The sequence below is a fragment of the Mercenaria mercenaria genome, chromosome 3 (genome assembly GCF_021730395.1).
Source record: "Mercenaria mercenaria strain notata chromosome 3, MADL_Memer_1, whole genome shotgun sequence".
In the NCBI taxonomy this organism is placed as follows: domain Eukaryota; kingdom Metazoa; phylum Mollusca; class Bivalvia; order Venerida; family Veneridae; genus Mercenaria; species Mercenaria mercenaria.
The window spans coordinates 31,208,792-31,232,735 of record NC_069363.1 but is presented as its reverse complement, the minus strand read 5'-3'; the positions used below and the strand labels follow the sequence as shown (position 1 = coordinate 31,232,735).

At 35.2% G+C, this 23,944-nt stretch overlaps 1 long non-coding RNA gene across 2 annotated transcripts; it reads left to right on the top strand.

Moving 5' to 3' along the window:
- The first annotated feature begins 779 nt into the window (after nucleotides 1-779).
- Nucleotides 780-23,679, top strand: LOC128555538 (uncharacterized). 2 transcript variants are annotated; one of them, XR_008370135.1, is made up of 4 exons: nucleotides 780-883; nucleotides 1,086-1,150; nucleotides 18,827-19,715; nucleotides 23,318-23,679. It is a non-coding gene; the product is annotated as an uncharacterized LOC128555538 (long non-coding RNA). The 2 variants fall into 2 exon arrangements; XR_008370134.1 differs by lacking the exons at nucleotides 780-883; nucleotides 1,086-1,150 and having other exon boundaries at nucleotides 18,680-19,715.
- Nucleotides 23,680-23,944: the final 265 nt, after the last annotated feature.

Below are 23,944 nucleotides of genomic sequence, written 5' to 3'. Positions count from 1 at the left end.
ATTAGAAGTTAGACACATTTTTACCTTATCTATTTACTGTGCAGGACTGTCCATTTAGTTTCGGATAAGTTTTTGGAGTGTTGTCATTACGTGTAAGGTTTCCCATACAAACATGTAGTACTTTACACTTGTGAACCGCCGACAAGCTGAATGAAAAAAGTATTGTCGCTGCGACAATATTTACAGAATGAAGTTTTGTTATTTGCCATGTTTGCAAACAAATACCTGCAGGGTTGATGGTACAGAGAGAAAGTAAATAAGACTTATTCTGAAGTGGTCCGATATAACTTCGGTAACTGAGCTGTAATATAGTATGTAACATATTGTAGTTTGTACCTAACGATGTTACAAGTACTTTATGTGAGCCAATGATACAGCAAAATTACAAAGAAAATCCTCTTTCAATATATAATGTGATCCTGGTTACTATGAGCAATGATGAAATATGATAAATATATTTGAAAAGTGTATCGCCACACAACAAAGAATAAAGTTACGTATTTTATATGAGCCGTGCCATGAGAAAACCAACATAGTGGCTTTGTGACCAGCATGGATCCAGGCCAGCCTGCGCATCCGCGCAGTCTGGTCAGGATCCATGCTGTTCGCTAACAGTTTCTCCAGTTCCAATAGGCTTTAAAAGCGAACAGCACGGAGCCTGACCAGACTGCGCGGATGCGCAGGCTGGTCTGGATCCATGCTGGTCGCAAACCCACTATGTTGGTTTTCTCATGGCACGGCTCATATATAGAAAAGTAATCTCGATGAGCGTAACATACTGAACTTGTGTGTGGCGTGCACAATGCGCGGGACGTTGCATTTATAATTTGCTTATTTTTTTTGAAAAGTCATGGAATAAAAAGAAAATTTGCTTCTTTTACAAGTAAGACTATAGACTTGTTAACTCGTGAAAACGGTTCTGCATCACTCGTAAAAATATTGCATTTTGTGTTCTGTCGGTGAAAGGTATTTTGATCCTTCATTAAACCACTGCAGGTAAATGATCTTAAAGTACACAATGATTTATTTTCCCTACCTTCCTACACTAGTTGACGATTTTTAACGCATTTATTGTATCTTTGCAGATGAGAAAAAAGATCACCAACAAGTTGTTCAAGCAGATGTTAATATTGTTAGAAATATAACAAAAGTAAGTGCATGTTTTGATTATTTTTGATAATGCAAATAAAATAATAAAAAACGCCACAACGAGGAATGTTAAATTTGGTTTGTTTTTACGATATAAATGTATAGTTTAATAAAGTCTTGTAGGGGGGAGACATTCTGGACACCTCTGTCAAATTGAACGGGAAACTAACAGTCTTAGCACAAAAGACAAATTCAAGGGTAACGCTGAGGTGAAAAATAAATTGAGGCCACTTTAATACCAATGGTTAGAGACCCATATCCGCTAGTATTTTTCGTAAGAAAATTAATTGCATAAAATATTTAGTGTTTTAGCTTTAACTGCGGTTTTAAAAAGAGAATGTTATAGCGTTTTATGAAATTCTTTCACATTCCTGTTGCTACGTATTTTTTACAAATCACATACATATATACGATATATAAAATTTATGTTTAGTTCAATCACACACTGATAACATCATCATGCCAATTATTTAAAGTATTAAATGATTAAAACGAGAACATCGTCTCGGATGAAGATAAAGCGAAAGTTTCAAATGATTATTTTGTTTCTATCTTGACTTTTGATGATTCTCAAACTGGTCTTCTAGATTTTAACTTAAAATCAAATACATTTTTAAATAACGTTTTTATTACAGAACAAGAAGTAACAGACATCATATATAATCTAGTTATAAATAATGCGGGTGGCTCAGATGAAATAAGTCATAAAATGCTCAGAGAAACATCGAAAACTATCTCCTTTCCATTGAAAATTTTATTTAATCGTTCTCTATCAGAAAAAAGCCAAGTTATGGAAAGAATTATATTGAAGATTATTTATGATCATCTCCATTGTAAAAATATAATATATAAACAACAGTCTGTTTTTCTTCCTGGTTATTCCACTGTATATCAACTAATTGTTTTTATGACCAGATATGTAAACCATTTGACGAAAAACAACCGACATGCATGGTATTTTGTAACATCTCTAAAGCATTTGACAGGATTTGGCATAAGGATTTATCATTCAAACTTAGACAATATGGTATTTCGGGTAATATTCTAAACTGGATTAATAGCTTCTCAAAGCGTTTTTGTCGGACAATCATATTCTAATATAAGAAATGTAAGAACCGCAAGGGTCAGCGCTTGGTCCTTTATTATTGTAATTTACGCGAATGATATTGCCGAGTCCTTAATAAGTACAACTAGATTATTCTAGGAATAAGTCTCAGTCAAAATGGTAAATGGCATGTACATATTGTAACGCCTGCGTCTTAAGTCCTCGGATCTATGCGTCAGTTTAATAAACGTGATACAGTTAATCAGATATATTAACCTAATAGAGAATGCGTCTATTGTCTGGGACAGCTGTAAACAACACGCCGAAAATGATTCGCTGGATAAAATTCAATGTGAAGCATCATTCATTTAACAAGCTGTGGTCAGTGTTTTGGTGTGTTACTCTGATGTTCGAACTGTATTTAACCAAATAATAGAGTCATATTATTATCAGGTGTTAGTGTATTACTGAATTTATCAACAAACTGGTGGAGGTGGCCAGTTGATTCAATTTTATTTTGCTATAAGTCATTAAAGTTTTATTTTAAACCTTGCTTCATTGTGTCAGGTAATACATGTGATACAGATATCAAAACATGTGATAAATCATTATTTTTTTTTAAAACTTTATATATATTCTACCTTTGTTTTAGAAATAGTTTACTTTCGTTTTCAAAAATGCATTATTTGTTCATGTATGGTGTTTGTAAGTTGTCTAATCAGTTTAAAAGCTGAATTTGATAAGAACTACACTTGTTTTAAATTAAAACTTACAGGAACTTCAAATGAAAACGACTGGGTGTCACTTTCGGGTAGCAGAAAAACATAAAATTAGACATTAATTTATAAATATAAGCACGGCTTATTGCCTGAATTTTCAAATTACCTATTCCCCAGTTGGAGAGACTATACCAAATTTGTCCATTTGGTTTTATCTACATAATGCTGAAGACATGGGAGGACTGTTTATAATGTTTTTTTTTTCATGTCAGTATATGATTAGTTATTTAACTTATTTTGAATGTTATGTAGGTATATATGTTGAAATTAAACTATACAGTACAAATATGATTAAACTAAACTAACGACACTAATCATTTATTTTCTTTAGTAACCTGCAATCTTAATGCAAAAGCATCGACCATCGTAGAAATGGATCGCCGCCATATTTGACGCCATCTTGAAAAATATACAATTTTACAAGTCAGTAAAGTAAAACAAAAACATGGTGGTTTAACTATTTAAAACAGTCGGTGTCTTTTGTATTCACTGCTAGGCCACTGGCACCAGACCAGAAAGAAAATGCCACTGTACATGTTATACCCTACCCCTAGGTATACTATAAGAACTATGGTCATGAACGGTAAAATATACTAACCCATTTCAATCGCGCATTTCATACCTAAAGCGCACATTAGGTAAATGTGTACTGTGGATATTGAACAAGTGGCAATTTATCTTCCATGGTGTACTGGTCACGTTTCTTCAATATTTCTTATCTTAGAGAAACAACACATAGTTTATAGCTTTTTCAACGTTGCAGAAAAACTTAGTTGAACTTCCCTGGTGAAGTTCCGGTCTAGATTACAAAACCGTTCTGATTGGTTGATGTGAAAATGTATGTCAGTTGTCGTTTAACTACACGTGTATGCTAAAGTGTGTATATGCAACATAAATTTGCAATATGAATTAAATAAACAATACTGGTGTATACCAATGTATGACTTCAAATTCAAAATCATTTCTAAAATGAATTTCATTCATCAGTTAGAATTCTGTTGTAAAGCTGTGAATATTTTGCTTCTGTTTTTGTTTGTTTACATGTGCGCACTGCTGTGACCTCTAGACCGGATGTTCATTAGGGAAGTTCACGCAAGTTTTTTCTGTAACGTTGACAAAAGCGTAAAATATGTGGAGTATCTCTGCAATATGAAACATTGAGACAATGTGACTGGTGCACGATAGAAGATAAATTACCGCTTGTTCAATATGCTTGGTACCCATTCACCGAACTGCGCGTTTTAGGTGAGAAATGTACGAATGAAATGGGTAAGAACACTTTCCCGTTCATGACCATGATTCTTATAGTATACCTAGGGGTAGGGTATAACATGTACAGTGGTATTTCCGTTCTGTTCTGGTGCCAGTGTGCTAGGCAAGCAGTTTCAAAATGAATTTCCTGTAATAAATGTTAATTCTACGGAAGCGTAAAAGGGCCATCTGACGATAATACGTTTTATTACGTTACAGGCGCGGTAATGATATATTATATTTCATAATTAAACACAATTTAATGTTCTAGACTTGTTTTAATCATAAATTGTTTGAAGTTATTCAAGCTGTTTAATTTCCAATGTTGTCGTGAGCTCACAGACGTAAATAACATGTTATACATTCATAAATAGCAAAAGAAGAAAACAGCAAGTACATGTAAATGGGCCGTTCCATGACAGACAAAAATCAAACTTAAGATAACACAATATTCATGAAGAACATTCTTTTACTTTTCAAATATTAAAATTTGAACAAATTATCTTCGCTATTTCAAGACTTACAATGCTTCTATGTAAGTCAATGAAGGCATTTAGAGACGTGACGTTAAGAACGCCATGAAAGCAGTATGACGTCGTCGTGCATAGCGTGTATTATCCATGTCATTTATCCGACAAATTATGCGTATCACTAACTTAACATCATAGATTTGAATTTAAAAAAAAAAACAGTTTAAAATGATTTTACTGAAAAAAAAACCCTGTATTTTTGGTTTCATCAAAGGCCTTTTATCTATACACCTCTGTATTCTGAAGGTGCACGGGAAAATAAATTCAGATTGTTATGTCCTACCAAACACTTTCTATGTCAGGTCAGTACTCACAAAGTCAGATTGTCTGGTCATGTTATTAGCATGCAACTTTTCATTTACCGCATTTTGATTTTTAAATGTCATTTTTCGTATATATTGTCGTCCTCTGAGGCAGCTGCATACGTACGTTTAAATGTTTGTCTAAAGTTTCGCGACATAATTCCATAAACTACTTGCTGTGAGGTTGGAATCTCTTAATATCATATTCCTCAAATAAGCAGAGTTTACCATTATTTGTTGATCATACGTAATAATTCGGTTCCCCGTAACATAAAGTGCATGACTAGATCCATGCATAAAATATGTAAACTAAATGACTGCAGTTATTTTCCTTTAAGCGGTCTTTCCAGCTCATGCATTTTCACTGTTTTTCTATGGATTATACGGGTATAAATTAAATAAGCCCATGGTAAAAAGACAAAAGGTAAGGGTAGATTTCCCGGAAACACAGAACCATAGAGTCATGCGTCGCAGCCATTTTATCCCCAGTTTGTAATTATATAAACGCCTTTATAAAATAAAATGTGATTTATTCAAGTCACTACATTTAACTGCTACAAATTCATGATAACAGATCTTAAAAAAGTTTAGACGTTTACTACCAAACTCTGCCTCTGTGTACCAAATCAGCTACTTTCTGTCTCATTCTTTTATTTTGTTGAAATTTGAAGATTTGGAATGAATTTGGAATGAATAAATATATTTAATTTAAAAGGAAAGTGTACCTTATGTTTTTATGAAACTAAAAAAAATCCACTATACGATCGACTAATGAAGTTATAAATGGCAAATAGGGAAGAGCGTTTTTGTGTTATACATGACATGCCTTCTGTTGAAATTGTGCGTGTTAGGGACTCACAAACAGCGTGGATTAGTTTTATATACACTGTCCCGTGACTTTGGAACCTAGTGCGGGTAAGAGTGAGATTAGATGCGCACTTTAAACCGGTTTAAGCTCCTCAGTGGTCTGTTTGCCACTGAATGTTCAAGGTAGTGCCCAACTGTGTTCCTTTATTTGTTCGTTTTGATGTGCGTGCGTGCGTGCGTGCGCGCGTGTCTGTGTGTGTGTGTGTGTTGGTCGTGTATACGTACGCGTGCTGTGTGTTGCGATTTGAGGAGGCTGCGTTTTTGAAACGTGGCATTCCTGTTTTATGTCTATCTTTGTCTTTCTTTCTTTCTTAAAATGATTAAACGCTATAGCTGTATTTATTATTGCAGCATTTTTTATGCCACAATCACGATTTGACTGAAAATTCCACATCCATTATTTGTTTTTATTGTCCAATTTGATCGTAGCATTTTATAGAGTTTCCACAAATGGCTGTAAAACAGCGGGATACGAGCTGCTTTATGATTAGTTCACATTTGGTCTGCGATGTGTCTGCAGAGCCCGTAGACTGCCCGTATCCTCCTTTCCGCGCGGCATCCGTGCGCTGAGGCAGGAGTATCAGTGCGTTTCACGGGCTCCACAGCCTCTACGATTTTGTTTAGCGAAAAGTTATACAAATTTGAAAAAATCGTAAGCCCGTAGCCCGTAGACATGTCGCAGGTGGCATTGCACAATCCCTTCACGGGCATCGTTAAGTGGCCGCGCGCTGATCGTGCAGCCAACGCACGAGTTTCGGTAGACATGTTGCCCAAAAGAAATCGTACGGAGATTGTAGACTCATGGGACCTTCGCATGGCCCTCGCACAGCTGCCGCAAGGTTGTCGCTCGCCACCCGTTCAGTACCCATGAAATCGCCCGAATATTAAGCAATCATCGGGCGACAACCCTACAGCGGCCGCACCGTTGCCGTGCGGCCGCCTTGATGATTACATTTTACCAATTCAGTTTCTTCTTTATTTCATATATAAAATGAAATATTCAGACCTCATTTTCAGTACGTTAGAGCATTTCAATGATATGAAAACCATATATGGTCATTTAGTATGTCATGTCTTCTTATAAAAAATAGAAAAATATTGACATGTTATGTTATCTGTTCTGAGAAACATCACCCTCTAAAAATGCTCCCATAAAATTAGCCGTTTAGCAATTACGCGTATGTAGACACTATCTCAAAGAATAAAACTTATATCTGGAAATTCGCAAAGAAAATGGTCTAGATCTTTCCGCAATACAATAAGCAATAAATCTAAGCCAAAAATATAACTGACACATCCTCATATGACTCATTATACCAGATTTCATCAACAGTATGAAACTACGTTTTGGACTACTTCACATGTAACACTGACTAGTCACTTCCTGTTTGGAGTAATCAGTCCTGATATGGGTAAGGCATTTTTCAGATGGTTATATATTTTGGCCATCTCCAGCATGTTTTCATTATTCGTCTCTTCAGAGAAATGACAGTACTACTAAGAGTGCGGTTGCAGTTGAGGCAGGTCAGGTGAAGAGAGCAAGCAATGATTGCAACCCTGGCCGTCCTTGATAAGCAGCAGGCCTGACAGAGGCACAGGGAGAGGACAGTGTTGATGAAGCCCTGACTGCTGACACGGGTCACCCTGGGACACTACGACACGCTGATGAAAGAGTAGATGTGGGAATCGCAAGGGGACTTCAAAGCCTACATCAGAATAGGCTCACCCATGTTGCGGGAGATGGTGGACAGCCTGACCCTCGGAATTTCAAAGTATCAAGACTGCCGTCCAGGCTTGCCTACCGGCCTAAGAATGCCTATCATGCTGAAGTTTCTTACGATTTCCGTGGGAAGCTTGTGGAGACTGCACGGCAACTGCAATGAAATTGCACAATTTCCGTATAATCTCCGCGCAGCGTCCGTACGGATTTCTCCCGGCCTTCCCCCGAGAGCCTGTACAAAAAATGGTACGATGTTCGTGTATAATGTGAACACATACGCCGTAGCCCGTAGCCACCTACGATGCCCCAAATTCCGCAAGGAAAGTCGTAGACTAATTCATCGCACGGCGCCCGGGTCAAATGTGAATTAGGCATTACATATAAAAAATAAAGAAAGAGATTAGAGTGTCGCTGTTATAAATGTCCCGAGATATTTTATCGTAAAGTAGCAGTATCATCTTATGTTAGTGTGCTCGTGAATGTGTAGTAACAGTTAAAAGTGTCAGCTTGCATAATAAGGATGTTTTGTTGTGTGATGATGTTATTCGAGTTAGTAAATTAATTTTATGGTTTATATGTTTTCCTTTCGACTCCTTGCATTTACGATATAATCATTTACAAAAGAAAAATATCAATTTGTTGTTTTTACTACGACACATTGAAAACAACCATACAGATTAATCAAAGCAGCAAACATAGAGTTTGTTTTTGTTCATTTTTTAGCGATACCGACATACATGTAGTTAAGTGCTAATGACGCATTTCCAGTTTTAATGTAGGACTCCAGGACTTCCCCATCCCGGATAAATCACAACCACTGCTCATTCTCGCACCGGGCACGTTAAAGAACCAGACTGTCTATTCGAAAAGAGCTAGGCTAAGTTAGCCGGACACGTCTGTATCTGAAAAGTTCTCTCTGTCTGTTCTGGGGGCTTTATCTCACCCTGTCCCTCTGGTCAGATCGCTCTGTGTCTGTACTAGTAGAGGATGATTTCGCGCCTTGTGTGGCGGCAGTTGCTATATGAAAAGCGCCTTTGAACGTGTTTATCATGAAAAGGGCTCTATATAAATGTGGTATAATAATAATTCGGCAAACACGTAAGAAAATAGATCAAAGTATGAATGACGAGAAATTTTCAAACCAACTGCTTTCTTTGCTCGGAAACTATGGTAGGTCATGAGGGACTACGAAAGGTGGTGGCTACGAAAGACAAGTAACTTTTTACTTCAGTATTTGTACGTGTCACTATTTCATCCTGTCAGACAACAAAAATTAAGAACATAACAGGCTTAAGCAGTTTCTGCCAAGTTTATTGTTATTGATTAAGTCTAAAAGAAGATTATTGGAAGCATAGAATGCAACCAAGCATAGCAGCCTTGGTTTGACTGAGTTTGAAAAGTGCAGCCTTTTTTAAATGCGCGTTTACAACATAAACACACTACATTGTGTATAAAGATATAAAGTGGACACGAATTTAAACTATTGGATCTTTGACTTCAAAGTGTACTTGAACCTAGTGACTTGGGGCCGTATTCATAAAGCATCTTAAGTATAAGTATAAGAAATTGATTATTTACTTAAGTATTACTTAGGTAAGAAATTTATTTTACTTAAGTATATTTGTTATTCATAAAACAATTTAATAAGTAATTCTTGGCTTTTATTGTGGACGAAAACATTAAAAAGAACCACATTAATTTCAGACAGATACAACATGCACAATTATGTTTAAAGTGCTTTTATCTGAAAAACAACACTTTAATCGTACTCGCGATGCCATTTTGTTTTCTGACTTAAGTCATTTCTTAAGTTTAAGCTGTTTTATGAATAGGACTTAAGTTTTTACTTAGACTTAAACTGAAATCACCACAAACTTAAGTAAAATCTTCAACTTAAGTCAAAACTTATACTTAAGATGCTTTATGAATACGGCCCTTGGGCTGTGTACTCTGCACGTCGTCTTGATGAGGTTATAGATGCTAATTTTCATCTTCCCGGCGGAGCGGACACGACGGACGGACAAACGCATGGACAAGCATGCGTGACTCCGGTATAGCCCTGTATACTTTGTGGTATTATAAATACACATATTTTAGATATAACTAATGTGAATTTGATTAATTTAAGAATCAGCTCTTCCACCAGAAATGAGAAAAAAATGACATGTGTTGTAAAAAAATTAAACATTTCATTGTTTTGACAGCTGCAAAATTTTAGCAATTTAGCAGTACATCAAAACTGAATATAAAGCACTAGATAAACCCAACATACGCCATGTGTGATGTGATTGGTTGATCAGATATGATATTGAAAATGTGTAAATGTCAAACCAAGTGTCAAGCGGATCTGACAGGGAAATAGTTAAAACGGGATAATATGTGTGAAAGGTATGGTCAACGATAACCATTCATTTATTCTGTCACTAGACAGACGTACATAAACATACACATAAGGGCATAGATTTAGAACCCTACAAAATATTTGGAACACTTTTCTTAATTATCAGAATAACAACTGAAATTAGAAATTAGAACTTCTCTTGGACGAAATGACGGTAGCATGTCCAAAGGTCAGTTTACTATCACGTAATTAATAATAATAATAATAATAATAATAATAATAATAATAACGTAATCTAAAGAGGATAACATATACTATGGCTATAGCCTGTCTAACATATGGTCCTCAAACATGATAATGTAAAACTTCATCCTAAGTATGTAACACAGACAGTGTAGTGAAAGACATAAATTGAAATAGCGTATTATGAACAAGTTAAACCTTAGTGGTATATCAGAAGATAAAATTTTTGTACAAGAATTAATGTTATTTGCTATGCGCGCACCAAAACCCTGAAAACTCTAATTTGAGAAAAGTACGGGAAAGCGTTAAAAGAATACCGGTAATATTGTTTTTTCTATGTCTGCATGAAATAATGATTACTGATATAGACTAAAGAAAACAAAAACACAACATTTAAAATGTGAACTCTACAAGACAGTTACCCTTTGTGATAAGACATGAGAGATAAAATAAATAAATGAGAAAAGAGAGAAAAAAAAAAACCCCAGAAAAGCAAGAAAGAAAAAATACGTTGTCAAAGAATTTTAATATGAATTATACACAGCTAAACAGGTAATCTTGAAGAGAATGAATCGAATGCAACGCCATTAAGTACAAGTAATCGGAGAAACAATTAAAAGAGAATGTGTAGAAAATAATGACTATATTTTATAAGTGTAGATAAGAATGGCTTTTCATGAAACTTACAATGTCTGAGAACTCATGAATGGAAAGAATGATCAGTATACATCAATGACTGATATTGTGGACGGTGATGGTCATAGAAATAGAATGCACACATCCGGAATAAGGAACAGCAGCCTTCCCCATGAGACTATCTTACCTCTGTTGCTGGATACCAGTGCTTAAAGCAATGACGATTCATCACCCATAACCACCGTGCATAACCGAAGTCACGTACTTTAAATAAACACCCATTTAACAGAAAATTCAACAAAATGTCAATTTCGGGTTTAATAATATTATAGCTATATAACTATTTCCTCCTATGATTGAAAAAGTAAACTCAGGGATTAGGACTCTGTGTAATCAATACTTGTAGACTGAAATCCTAAATAACGTTTAATGAGCTTAAAACAAGTCAGAACATCAATCGTTTTACAAACATTTGTACTTACGATGGTGCTCAAAGGTCAGATCGGTGTTTTGACATAAACCACAGTTCGCGACACATAAGACTGTAGGTAAATGACGTTCTTACGGTTTAGACCGTAAACCATTTGTCCTACCAGGTGGCGTCTAGGTGAATCCCAGCAGTACGTTGGCCTAGAATATGGAAATGCAATATTGATATGGAATATTTAAGTGAATATAGATCAATCTGTTACTGTACTGTTGTATTTCTCAATTACACAAACCAACTGTCCGGTAAATTATTCAAGTGTAATGGTGTCTCAAGGGTGCAATATAATCTTGATATTAAAGTAGGCTTAATTGTTTATGGAATTTATTTGATGTAAAAAGCAATGCCGTACAGGACCTGTAACATTAAATTTTGACCCCGTTGAAAATTGACCCCATGGGTCATTTTTCAACGGATTAATGATCAATTTTCAACGTTGAAAATTGACCCTTCCCGTTATTCAATGACCCACCCACGCGTAAAAATTTGACCTTCGTTAGACAGATAAAAGATTAATATTTCTGTTTTTTTTTCTAAACTTTAAGTAATAAACGTTTAGTTATACATTCGAGCGCGCCACGAGCTAATAATACATAATTCATCGGCAATAACTCTGACTCTGCAGGTACTGATCAGAAATAGAAGTTAAAACCTAGCTACACAACTTTGAATGCTTATTAACGAACTGATCAACTACAGTCGGGTCATATTTTAGTGTTGAATTCAAAAGCTCTCATCGAATTGGGCCCGTTGGTTCGAGTAACAGTACTGACCTGGTTGTTTATTACACATAATTGTATTACTTGTGTATCAGACAAAAAAGTATTTGTTTTCGTATTTAACGAGAGAAATTCCTAGTGTAAGATAAGACACTATTTCAGTTTTTGGTGAGCAATTTGGCAAAATATTTAGAAAACATTTCTCTAGTTAGGGCAAAGGAAAACATAAAAAGCCTTCTCAGAATTTTTCAGATTTTGAAGAAGTCACCCGATCGGGCACCTTTAATTCCATGTTTTCAGCTGAAATTAGGACACTTTATGACTTTAAGCGTTTTGTGACATAGGCGATCTCGGATAACCGGATAAGAGGGATAATAATACCGATAACCTAATCGTTGATTATGATGTAGAAAGTGTGGCTGTACGATTTCCGCATAAAGTTTCGGAATGCGCGCAATACTATCTCATTTCACAGAGTGGTTTGACATGATCCACCCATAATATATTAGGCATTCATATCAGTTTCGTATTTCGGTCATGTAAAGGTGTTGTAAGTTATATTTAGACCCCGTCGGTAATTTACATAGGGGTCATTTTACTACGTTGAAAATTGACCTCCTGGGTCATTTCAACACTACACCGCCATTGCATGACATACCCGTATTGAAAAAAGAATGTCATATCCAACTGTGCACTGTTATATTAATCAGAGGGACCTCCATGGCCGAGCGGTAAGATCGCTGAAAAAGGCCACCATAAGAAAATGTACAGTACAAAACCAGACGACGTCAGGAAGAAGGTAAATAAAGTACAACGAAATAGGTAATCAAAACACCGCGAAATTAAGACGTTACGTACACTAAAAAAAACGCGCGTAGTGCATTCATCATTTAATCTTACAATCCAAAACTTTCAACACCGCTAGAAAATAAACATACCTCGAATTCTACAGCAATTTTGATATGATAATAGCAGAATGTTAAGCAAAAATATATAGAAACAACCGATTTGTTTTATAAAGTTACCTGTAATATTTCATACAACGCGATCGTAAATAGCTATTTCGTTTTTATCGTTAATAAATGTGAAATACTAGGGGCATACTTTCAGAAGATATCAAAAACAGAACAGAAAAATCTTTAATAACTAAAATACGGCAGCATTTTAAAAACATAGAGTAAACAGTGTTGTCAAACAAAATAAATTTCTGTTAAATTACTTATAGCTGCTTATCGAACGAAGCGTTTAAAGTTTACAAAGTTTTAATAAATCTTTGTTCTTAATTTTATTATCTTGTTTTTAGTAATAAAAAGTAGACTTTAGACAGTCCGTGGACGTGGCAGTTGTTCTCTTGGATGTTTTGAGTGTAAGTCAAAAAAGGAAACCGCGGGAATCCTTGTGGATGAATACGTAAAATAATAACTTTCAGTAAAGAGTATTAACATCTATTTAACATTTTTATGACATGTTTAAAAATTTGGAGCTTTAGACAAATTTGTTCGGAGAGCAACACTTAAAACATTGCAAAAACAAATCAATTATACCACCACCAATACGCAGACATGTTCTAAAACTAACAACGGGGCTTTGAATTAAGGCCCCTTTAATCATATAAAGTACACTAATTACGATTTGGAACATATCCAGTCTAGATCTAGGATAAAGATGTAAAAGCTTGCTAACATAATGAATTCAACGCTCTGAGTGAGGCTCGGACCAACATCGGTGTATGGCAAGTGATTCGAAGTCAGTGACCTTAATCACTCGGCCACGGAGGCCCCTTGTATTTGTGTTGGACAGTGCAAACGCGCATATACTGCAGTTGTGCGTATGACACGTATAGGAGAGTCCATATCGGAAACATTCGTCTAATGAAAGAATGCTATGAACTAGCAACTTAATTCTTTTTATCATTTCATAATATTCAGCGATAGAAAAAAAACAAACTAAATTTAAATTAATTTAAATCAGGCATGTCATTTAGCGCTGTCTTGAAAAGATTACGTTAGTGGTCTTGTTTGAAAATATCAGGAACATAAATAGATACATTATTCCTGAAGATATACAGCAGAGAAATTGAGAAAAAACACTCTTGGAAATATCTGTGAAAATTCTACAACAGTCTGTTAAAAATGTGGGGTGGCGCATTCTGCCATAAACGAGAAAAACGTCATACGCTTATTACACATATATTTGTTATCGTTTATATGTTATTTGTTAAGACATTGACTAGACATCAGTGACTGATTCTTGCAACTTAGTGTCACATACGTAGGGAAACATATTTTTATGAGGACTGTGAATACTTTATTTAAGTAATTTTCGTGTGAATGAGATGACCCCTTGTTTACATCGTTGGCAAGGCAGGAGAAATTCGTCTGATAAAACTTTTTCGTAACACATAAAATGTGAAATAAAATATTGCAGTAAAAATATCAATTTTGAAAAGAAATCACTTCATGACTGACCAGTCATAACGCACAGACGTTACCTTATTCTCAGGTTTACACTTACATCATTATAAGTACATTTTTTGAATTGGTAGTCTCTGACCTTATTCGCGGGAACGTCAACGTTGTCTGATGGCGCTGTCATCATTTTCTTTCAAATATTTGTTTCAAACTCATGCATTCTATGGCTGCAGTTTCTTGTGTGAACCTTATTCAACAACGCAAAGTGAGCTAACGAAATTATGTTAATAAACCATGCATTCTTTTGTAAAATAGACCTATACTTGACATTCTGTCGGTGGAAGTATAAAATCTGGATGTTTTGCGCAGCGGAAGTGTGCCCGGTATGGTCGTAAAAGGCCTGATGTCAGTATCGTGCACAGAAGCTCACACGAAAACCAATTTGTGCTCCCGTTGCTCATATATAGTACATTTTAAAATCAGTGCAGTTTTGTTACTATATTCAGTAACATATGCAATAGAAATATTTTCAAACACGTTACTGTCCATGACAGGCTCAGTCAAACCGAGTCTGCAAAATTTTCGTTAATGTCGTGTTGGGCGACCTGTGTTATTCCAATATCATTCTGCCAAGACATGCACCACACAATATATTCAGCGTTAGTGTTATTGAATTGCTTGAAATTGAAGAACGCGTCATGACATACATGTACTTTTTTAAACTCAAGATGCTCTTGACTGAAAATAATACTTTCACAATTGTATTATGTTGAAACAGTGATATATACATGATCTACAATAACCCCAACTCGTTTATTATTAAGATCGACATGTGTTCTGAATTTGTCGTATAACAAGAGCTAGTTTATACGTATTTTGGCGGGAAAGTTGCACGTGCTTTCCATGATGTGCCTTCGGTAGACTAGACAGCGTATGTATACATAATGTTAAATGTTGGATTTATATTTTAGTTTAAGGGGACGCATATTGCTACATTCACAGTTCATACAGAAATGAGGAAGGGGTGTATATTGAAGAATTTGATGGTGGGAAGATAAAAAACATATTCCTAAACTGATATAATACTGATGGACACCTGTAATATTCAGTACTTTGTGGATAAGGATGTAGTACTATGAATGTAATAGGAAAATAGAGGTCTTTGTGAAAGTACATTCAACACAAAACATTAAGCTTTTGTATAAGGAAAAAACAGGTTTTTTTACAATACCAGTGTTACAAATAATGTTGAAGGGATGAGATTTTCTTTCTAACGCACCAGGTTTGCTAAAACATGTAAAAATTTAACGCCACGTCATTTCAACTCGGGATGGACGCCATCTTTCTCATTGATAAAAAATGTAAACAAAAAAATCATATTGGGATTAGCATTGCAAGGGCATAAGATGACATTCTACACAATGAATACCTTAGAGCAGATATGTAAGATGCTACACAGGTCTGGTGGGTTAAATGCATAACGTCGATCACTTGAAATTGATCTTGAAAAGGTGGTTAAGTTTAGTTTATTTACATGGTTTTTAATTTTCCCACGACTTCTTGGCGATTCACTGCAAAAAGTATTACCGCGCCGGACGAACGGTAACTCTAATAAACAACGTAAGACAACTTAGGTGTCAGAACGTGTATGACTTAAAAAAAACAACATGTCGATGATTATAATTTCTTATCAAATAACGAATCCTATTCAGATATTCGTCTTTAATATCAGAAAATTATTAATTTCTATGGACATTTATTAAAAAAATATTACTTACAGTGGACTACTTTGCGCATCAAACTAGTTTCCGCTTCAGTTGTGAGGCACTTCCGTTATACTTTTTGACAACAATAACAAAACACAAAATGAATCAATAAAGTCACTTATTAATCGACTGCTACTTAAATCAGTGTAAGTATAGTTGTTGTAACAACATTATACTTGTTCATTACGTTATCAGATAAAGGTTATTCTTGAGCTGCATAATCCATTAATTACGTTTAGATGATATTCACGCCTGGTAAACTACAGAGCTACCTCTTTAAGAGGTATACGGTAAACTGCTCTGTCGCAACTTCCGAGGTAGTGCACGTCGCGATAAAAGAACATCAACAAAGGTGAGTGTCATCATATTTTTTGCATTTTTACAAGCAGTGTATCGAATATCAAAAATCGGGGAATGGTAGGCGATGTAGATATTATTTAACTTTACAGAGAACTTTAAGTTTGCCAATTCAATCTTATTTTGTGGTCATGGTGATGTTTACCAACAAGCTGATTTTGCAGTAAATATGGCCATTTCGTCATGAAAGCACTTTCATTGTCAAATGTTTACTTTTTAATTAATATTAAAAAGCAAACCGAGTAGGCGTGAGATAGCTGTAAAATATACAATGCATTTGGAAATAAAATATGTACCGAAATGGTTCAGGAGTAAAATTATTCACTTTTTATTGGGAGAGATAGCTCTGTCGTGAAGGAGATAGTCATGTCGCTAAGGAGATAGCTCTGTGTTGCATTTACAGTTTTGAGCAGTGTTGAATGTATCCGGATAGTAGTTATGTCCACTTACGAGATACAATTCAGATATCTCATTTTTATATTTATACATCATTTGTGTAATACATATTTCTTATATTTTCTTATATTTATTTTGCTTGTTTTGTATTTAGTGCCGTTTTAACGCGTACTTCTGGATTCAGCACCAGTACTAACTTGGTCTCAGCAACTAACTATCAAGTCCTCCTACAGACACAGGGGTTCAAACTCAAAGCCCATGATCAATAGATCTGCACTTTCACTGTTGATCTAAGCGAGCGGGCTATATTTTCTTAGAATCGGCATGTGCTACTTTTTCTATAAAAAAAGATAAATTCAGTTAGAGAATAATTAATGCGTGAAATCATCTTGAAATCAGCCTTGTTCTTAATCCAAGAAAACCCATATTAAAAGTTGACCTAGATTTCATTAAGGCAATCATTCTGACCAAATTTCATGAAAATAAATTGAAAAACTTCAGCCTCTATCACAAATTCAAAGCTTTCCTTTGACTTAACTAGGTGACCTAGTTTTTTTTTTATTCCAGTTAACCCATATTCAAATTTATTCTAGATTTTATCCAGACAAACATTCTCGTCAAATTTCGTAAAGATAGAGTGTAAAATGCAGTTCCTACTGCATAGATAAGGTATTTCTTTAATTTGACCTAGTGACCTAGTTTTTGACCCCAGATAACACATTTTCTTACTTGACCTAGATTTAAACAAGACAACCATTTTGACTAAATTTCATCAAGATCAATTGAAACGTACAGCCTCTATTGCATACACAAGCTAAATGTTGACAGAGAGACAGGCAGACTACTGACGACGGACATCGAGTGATCACAATAACTCATCTGAGCAAAAAAGTAAACAGAATGTACAACTATTCAAAATTTACAATTATAACCTCATGAAAAACCTTAATCAAAACAATACTTTGAAAATTCATACATCGTGGGCTGAGCGCGAAACTATTGTAACTGTATATAAATTAAGAACAAGATACAATAGTTTCGCGCTCAGCCCTCGACATATGTATATCAAATGGAACAGTAACTTTATATTATTTCAAATGAGGACAACCCAAAGTAAATATTAAAACGTTTAAATTATGAACACAGAGCTCTGATCATGCAACACAGAGCTATCTCCTTAGCGACATGACTATCTCCTAGCTATCTCTCACAATAAAAAGTGAATAATTTTACTCCCGAACCATTTCGGTACATATTTTATTTCCAAATGCATTGTATATTTTACAGCTATCTCAAGTCTACTTGGTTTACTTCTTAATATTAGTTAAAATGTAAATATTTGACAATGAAAGTGCTTTCATGACGAAATGGCTAAATTTACTGCAAAATCAACTTGTTGGTAAACATCACCACGACCACAAATTAAGAATGAATTAGCAAACTTAAAGTTCTCTGTAAAGTTAAATAATATCTACATCACCTACCATTCCCCGATTTTTGATATTCGATACACTGCTTGTAAAAATGCAAAAAAATATGATGACACTCACCTTTGTTGATATTCTTTTATCGCGACGTGCACTATCTCGGAAGTTGCGACAGAGCAGTTTACCGTATACCTCTTAAAGAGGTAGCTCTGTAGTTTACCAGGCGTGATATTGCATTCACAACTTGTCTAACCCCGTTTTTTACGTGAATGACAGCAGTTTCGTGATCATTGACATTCCTGCTGTGTATTTGTAAGTTTTGTGAATAAGATTAGAATGTTACTTTTGCACATATACACATTGATTGGACCTCTCAACCAAATTCCATACCTTATTTCAGGGATTTTTAAGACAATATTCAGTTTAACCGAATTAAGGTTAAACTCTTTACTCGGCAAAAAACTCCCCTTGCACACCATAACTTCTGCTTCACGTGACCACGGAATTCTGGGTCAGGTATATAAACGCCCGTCTCGCCAGATTCCAGTCTTTTCGATTCTGAGTCCACTGAACGAGGTAGAGTCATTGATACTTTAAAAAACATTTTAGTTAAAAAACTTCTTAAGACTTAATATTCTCTTTCCAAACAATAATAGATATTAATTTAAGATGTTGCTGTTATAAATTTAAAATGCGTTTTAAGCAGGTTTTAAATACGACCACGTGGGAGCACATGGTGAGCACATGTGAAATATTGTAGATTTTTTAAAAGTAACCTTGTCTGTCAAACTTTAAATGATCACATTTAATCGATGATTAAAAAAAATGTTATCAATTATTTATAAATATCTTATCACATGTATGTATCTAGATCTTGATCTATAAATAAATAATAGAATTTGATTTGTTGACGTCATGACCGCGTGCAGTTGTAAAGCGTGTACTCTGCCTGTGTGAATGTTCTCAAACTTAAAGCTGAATAAAACTGAAACTGTTTTATTTGAGTAAACGCCTTTTTACGCAAAACATATTCAATGGCATTTAACTTATATAATTAATTTCGCATTCATTCTAAATCATTTTACAAGTAACCCTCTCATCTCACAACTTTAATTTATTTTATGCTTGAGATAAAATCCGAAGATAATGGAACGCAAGCAACTAGATCTAGTCCAACAAGTTCAGAGAAAGCGGACGTCTAGTCAAGATGCCTGGCGGAGATGAAAGGGTCCATGAACAAGATGAGACGCCATCCGATTTTACAGTTAGAGCTACATCGTCTTCACCAGGTGAAAACATTTTTAGTAAATCTGGCTGTATGCTAGCCACACACGTCCATAAATAAATAAATGAATAAATAAATAAATAATGGACCAACTAGTCTAAAGTAATTTGTAGAATTGCAAATCTTGTTTAAAAAGTATCAGGGTTGAATTTCGGTGTTAAGTGAATCCATGTTTTGATCGGCGAATCGACCATTTTTTCCAACTGAAAATAGCTTACCAACAAATTGCTGGAAAAAACTTACGCTTTCTTTATTTTCATTTGCATTTATATTCAGAAGCATCCTAGTCAAGCCCTAAATTTTTGCTATACATAGCAAATATCTAGTTTGCAGCGTCGAAACACATTGGCTGGGCAACTTATGTCTCGAAATTTAGACTCGAAATTCTTAAAATGAGAGACGATTGAACTCGGTCTGTTGATCATGATGTTGTACGTACAACCTATAATATCCAAAGCCTTAATACAGTCGTTTCCTTTTTAACAAAGTGTTTTGCAACGAAAGACTATGCAGGTACCGTGGCCCATAAATGTTTAAGGAGTCTTGGTGATCACCTAGTCCCAATCCGTGACTCTAGTTAGATCTACCTCCTCTGACGGTCCGTCCACAGAGTTACAAGTAACGAATATCTAAAATCGTTGTACTCGAGGTACTTCAGTCTTTCAGACATGATTGCAAGCATTATGATGAATTAATGGCAGAAAGAAAAATATTTCTGAATTGTTATTGTCTTGTTAAAAACACGACATATCATATCGAGTGCACTTCGTACTTGAAGAAAGTCACCCACTGACCTACATTATCGATTTGTTTTTCATATTTGGTGACGTCACAACTTTATTACGTCACTTTTGGTACATTCATTTTCATTCATAGTCAGGTATGGGTAGCGGATGAGCACAACGTCTCGGGCTAATTCTAAATGTTTTAGTGAAATATTATTTGTATATTTGCTGCGATCTAAAGTTGAATTGCAAAATTTGAAACAAAGCAGATATTGGGAGAGATCTGTTCATATATATTCTCACGTGCTTGTTCCTTCAAGAACAATCGGAATGAAATTTGATGAACAAATCTAGAGCTAGTACGACTTCACACTTTGCTAAATTGTTTACGTTCATGTATATAGATCTATTTGATAGCTGTTATATTTTTTCTGCAGAACATGTCAAATCACGTTCCTGTTCACAAGATAGATTCTAAATGTTTAATCTACAGCAAGTTAAAATATTTATTTTGTTTTTCATACCGTGAAGCTTATAACTTATGTTCATATTTTAATCACTAATGATTTCGCCTGTGTTCGGACGTGGCTGGGTTGGACCTAATATCTGACTGAAATGAATTGTAAGTGATAATTACGGCGCGAGCTTGACTACTGATCACTTTGCTTTATACTGTCCGCTTTACTTTCATAAAAGTCTAAGAAATAACCAAAATTCATTTGCTAGTTATCAAGGCCAGAGAACTTTAGAACTTGGCCAGAACACCCAATAAAGCACTCGTGTTAAAAGAAAGAATACACTTTTAGCTACCACCGAATGGGGACGATGCAACATTTTTGTTAGACGTGTTTTGTTCAGGATTTAAACTCCACTGTTGCGGCCGAATACCAGTAATGTCTGAAAATTCGTCTTCTGCGCCACAGCATAAATCTGTATTGTCAGCCAAGTTGTTTGAAGAAAAATGTCTAGGTAGACTTATTGGACATTTCCTTCCCCTCCTATTTCAAATTTACGTATAAATCCCGTAGGCTTGGTTACAAAACATTCTGGCGGTTAGAGACTTGTTACAGGTTTATCACATCCTATTTGGTAGCGGTGTGTACGAGTTCACGAAGTCCAGAATATAGCAAGGTCCAGTATTCTCAATTTCATTATGCAGTAAACATGGTCCACAGACTTGGTTATGGCCTAAAGCAGGTTTGGTCGGGTGAATTTGAACTGAGTATCAAACCCGACGGAGGTTACTGGTTACAAATGATAAAATAAAATGAAATAAATAAGAAATAAACAAATAATAAATTAATCAAAATCGCCTGTGCATAAATGCCTTCATTTAATTTCGGGTTTTTGATTACATATGTTGAGATCTCTGCGTTCTCGAACCCTGCAAAATTCCTTCCGAGTGCGTGAAGATCTTCAATCCAAAATAGGTACCCTAATAGCAGAATCTTTGTCGGATAATACAAAAAGCACTTCATGATCAAAGCTTTGCTGGTTGGTTCGCATAAGAAGCGCAAGAACTGGGTTTGTAGACAACCCATCACAGGCTTAATCCTCAGCAAACTCATTTACATCCTTAGGACGTATGTCTATCATAATACGAGGCTATGTTGTTGCAGTATGTTTCTCCCTGGCCCTTTTAGCTCTGCTTCGTATTAGTGAGTTCGCCTTACCAAATTAAACTCCAAAAAGTATGCCCTACGTTATCAAGATATTGTTATGGGAAGCAACATGCTTAGACTTTATTTCCTATCATCGAAAACCGACAAAAGGGGCTGCGGTACTCAATTAAAATCGATCCCCAAAATACCCAATATTATGATCATATAGCCACAAACTTGGCTTACAGGAATAAAGCATCCGTCCCACCTTCCTGTCAATTTCGTTTTTATGGAAGTTCAATTCAGTTCCGTGTAAATCTGATTCCCCATTTCAGAAATCAGTTATCGCCAATGTCTACAGAACATTCATCAGATAATCGGAGCCATCTATAAATTACTAGTAGTTTTCCAGTTCATGAAACATTTTCCCGCATTTTCGCACTATTCATACAAAGCTGAAATGTACATGTGTGCTATCCGAGCTTTACTGAAGGATATGCCATTTTGAATTAGTTGTTTTTTAATACGGCTATCCGAGCTTTACTGGAGGATATGCCATTTTGAATAGTTTTATAATACGGCTAACTGAGCTTTACTGAAGGTTATGCCATATAGAAAAAGATATATGTTTTATAATACGGCTAACTGAGCTTTACTGAAGGTTATGCCATGTGGAAGTGGACTTATAATGTGTGATTATCAATAAAATAGACACACAAAATATTTAGGCTATCTTACTAATTTAAATGTATCAGACACCCAAAGCCCAAAAACTGCATTTGACGTTCCCATTTTAATTAAATTCAAATCCAAATAAATAAATAAATAAATAGTAAAGTGATATATACAATTTTGGCTAAAGGGCTGCTGAGCTTAAAATGGAGACAGGCAGTCCGTGTTTATTAAAAAAAGGGGCGTCACTTTTCAAAATTATAAAGTGGTGTTATCAGTTGCCATATGCTTTAAAGTGAATGCCGGCAACACCTTTTGGCTTTTAAATACGTAGGTCCCCTAGAACAGTATACATGCTATTTTAACTCTGTTGTCAGGTTAAATAGCCTTGAAACATCTTTACATGTTTTGATTAACAAAATAGTTTCCTCTTAGTTTTGCACTCGAATTAACTATCCTCGATGCAATATGCATTACTGATTTGCCTCCTTTTGGGCTGCAAACTAAATGTTGGTCTAGATTATTTCGTTAAGCGTCAGAGTCATTTTAGTTAAAAAACCTCCCTCCCAACCCTACCCGTTTTTCTCGTGTTTGTTTTATATTTGCAGGATATCACCAATCGTTGTGACTGGAGAGAGCTGAAACATTTGGGTTTGCAACCAGATGCTTTGAATCCTAATGACGAACAAATCATAAATACAAAAAGACTGTTTTAAACATTTGTCGCCGGTGTCGGGACAAAATTGTGTTTCAGCGTTTTTAATATCATAAAACTCTTGCGATCGTTGACGGGGCAAGAAACAACGTCGATTCATATTGAATAATTTAATTTCAAGTTTTTACTCAACTGCATTTATTAAGCTATATTTACTAGTAATCTTAATCCAGTCATGACAATTTTGTGCCAATCTTTAACCATTAAACATTTGTATTTAGTCATTTTTTGCTGGGTAATACATTTTCAAAAGTTTGTTGAATGTGTTTTGATATTTAAGTGCATTGTAGTTCATGAATACCAAGTTGAAAATTAATAATGGAACCATTTCTAGGCCCTTACTGTAAGCCACTCGACTTCTGTAACGATAAATGTTTAATGTTTTAAGGGGAATATACTCTTTTAGTTTTGGAATGTGGCATTCCTTGACCACCATATCTATTCTTATGTACTACTTTGTAAACAAACTAAATAATGTGTTTTAGCTTACATATGCAAAATGAAAAGAAAGACAGTGAAC